The sequence below is a fragment of the Hemitrygon akajei genome, unplaced genomic scaffold (assembly GCF_048418815.1).
Source record: "Hemitrygon akajei unplaced genomic scaffold, sHemAka1.3 Scf000112, whole genome shotgun sequence".
Lineage (NCBI taxonomy): Eukaryota > Metazoa > Chordata > Chondrichthyes > Myliobatiformes > Dasyatidae > Hemitrygon > Hemitrygon akajei.
In genome coordinates, this window is record NW_027331998.1 from 1,648,746 (window position 1) to 1,651,782 (window position 3,037).

The following is a 3,037-nucleotide window of genomic DNA, read 5'->3' on the forward strand; positions in this document are numbered from 1 at the left end:
GAGGGGTAGAGGACATGGGAGATGAGGGGAGGGAGGCAGGAAGGTGGCAATACAACTCAAGTGTGTGTGATGGGATAGTATGGAGGGAGCTTCACTCTGTGTCTGACCCCGGGAGAATGTGATGGGACGATGTGGAGGGAGATTCACTCTGTGTCTGACCCCGGGAGTGTGTGATGGGACGGTGTGGAGGGAGATTCACTCAGTGTCTGACCCCGGGAGTGTGTGATGGGACGGTGTGGAGGGAGATTCACTCTGTGTCTGACCCCAGGAGTGTGTGATGGGACGGTGTGGAGGGAGCTTCACTCTGTGTCTGACCCCGGGAGTGTGTGATGGGACGGTGTGGAGGGAGCTTCACTCTGTGTCTGACCCCGGGAGTGTGTGATGGGACGGTGTGGAGGGAGATTCACTCTGTGTCTGACCCCGGGAGTGTGCGATGGGACGGTGTGGTGGGAGATTTACTCTGTGTCTGACCCTGGGAGTGTGTGATTGGACGGTGTGGAGGGAGCTTCACTCTGTGTCTGACCCCGGGAGTGTGTGATGGGACGGTGTGGAGGGAGCTTCACTCTGTGTCTGACCCCGGGAGAATGTGATGGGACGATGTGGAGGGAGATTCACTCTGTGTCTGACCCCGGGAGTGTGTGATGGGACGGTGTGGAGGGAGATTCACTCAGTGTCTGACCCCGGGAGTGTGTGATGGGACGGTGTGGAGGGAGATTCACTCTGTGTCTGACCCCAGGAGTGTGTGATGGGACGGTGTGGAGGGAGCTTCACTCTGTGTCTGACCCCGGGAGTGTGTGATGGGACGGTGTGGAGGGAGCTTCACTCTGTGTCTGACCCCGGGAGTGTGTGATGGGACGGTGTGGAGGGAGATTCACTCTGTGTCTGACCCCGGGAGTGTGCGATGGGACGGTGTGGTGGGAGATTTACTCTGTGTCTGACCCTGGGAGTGTGTGATTGGACGGTGTGGAGGGAGCTTCACTCTGTGTCTGACCCCGGGAGTGGGTGATGGGACGGTGTGGAGGGAGATTCACTCTGTGTCTGACCCTGGGAGTGTGTGATGGGACGGTGTGGAGGGAGATTCACTCTGTGTCTGACCCCGTGAGTGTGTGATGGGATGGTGTGGAGGGAGCTTCACTCTGTGTCTGACCCCGGGAGTGTGTGATGGGACGGTGTGGAGGGAGCTTCACTCTGTGTCTGACCCCGGGAGTGTGTGATGGGACGGTGTGGAGGGAGATTCACTGTGTGTCTGACCCCGGGAGTGTGTGATGGGACGGTGTGGAGGGAGCTTCACTCTGTGTCTGACCCCGGGAGTGTGTGATGGGACGGTGTGGAGGGAGCTTCACTCTGTGTCTGACCCCGGGAGTGTGTGATGGGACGGTGTGGAGGGAGATTCACTGTGTGTCTGACCCCGGGAGTGTCTGATGGGACGGTGTGGAGGGAGATTCACTCTGTGTCTGACCCCGGGAGTGTGTGATGGGACGGTGTGGAGGGAGATTCACTCTGTGTCTGACCCCGGGAGTGTGTGATGGGACGGTGTGGAGGGAGCTTCACTCTGTGTCTGACCCCGGGAGTGTGTGATGGGACGGTGTAGAGGGAGATTCACTCTGTGTCTGACCCCGGGAGTGTGTGATGGGACGGTGTAGAGGGAGATTCACTCTGTGTCTGACCCCCGGAGTGTGTGATGGGACTGTGTGGAGGGAGCTTCACTCTGTGTCTGACCCCCGGAGTGTGTGATGGGACGGTGTGGAGGGAGCTTCACTCTGTGTCTGACCCCGGGAGTGTGTGATGGGACGGTGTGGAGGGAGCTGCGCTCTGTGTCTGACCCCTTTTTTTTTAAACCACTTGGCTATTTATTTTCAATTTATGTACAGCTGTTTTAAATTCTTGTTGGATACAGCGGAAGGAGATTCACTCTGTGTCTGACCCCGGGAGTGTGTGATGCGACTATGTGGAGGGAGATTCACCCTGTGTCTGACCCCGGGAGTGTGTGATGGGACAGTGTGGAGGGAGCTTCACTCTGTGTCTGACCCCGGGAGTGTGTGATGGGACGGTGTGGAGGGAGATTCACTCTGTGTCTGACCCCGGGAGTGTATGATGGGACGGTGTGGAGGGAGCTTCGCTCTGTGTCTGACCCAGGGAGTGTGTGATGGGACGGTGCGGAGGGAGATTCCCTCTGTGTCTGACCCCAGGAGTGTGTAATGGGACGGTGTAGAGGGAGCTTCACTCTGTGTCTGACCCCCGGAGTGTGTGATGGGACGGTGTGGAGGGAGCTTCACTCTGTGTCTGACCCCGGGAGTGTGTGATGGGACAGTGTGGAGGGAGATTCCCTCTGTGTCTGACCCCAGGAGTGTGTGATGGGACGGTGTAGAGGGAGCTTCACTCTGTGTCTGACCCCCGGAGTGTGTGATGGGACGGTGTGGAGGGAGCTTCACTCTGTGTCTGACCCCAGGAGAGTGTGATGGGAGATTCACTCTCTGTCTGACCCCGGGAGTGTGTGATGGGACGGTGTGGAGGGAGATTCACTATGTGTCTGACCCTGGGAGTGTGTGATGGGACGGTGTGGAGGGAGATTCACTCTGTGTCTGACCCCGGGAGTGTGTGATGGGACGGTGTGGAGGGAGATTCACTCTGTGTCTGACCCCGGGAGTGTGTGATGGGACGGTGTGGAGGGAGATTCACTCTGTGTCTGACCCCGGGAGTGTGTGATGGGACGGTGTGGAGGGAGCTTCACTCTGTGTCTGACCCCGGGAGTGTGTGATGGGATGGTGTGGATGGAGATTCACTCTGTGTCTGACCCCAGGAGAGTGTGATGGGAGATTCACTCTCTGTCTGACCCCGGGAGTGTGTGATGGGACGGTGTGGAGGGAGATTCACTATGTGTCTGACCCTGGGAGTGTGTGATGGGACGGTGTGGAGGGAGCTTCACTCTGTGTCTGACCCCGGGAGTGTGTGATGGGATGGTGTGGAGGGAGCTTCACTCTGTGTCTGACCCCGGGAGTGTGTGATGGGACGGTGTGGAGGGAGCTTCACTCTGTGT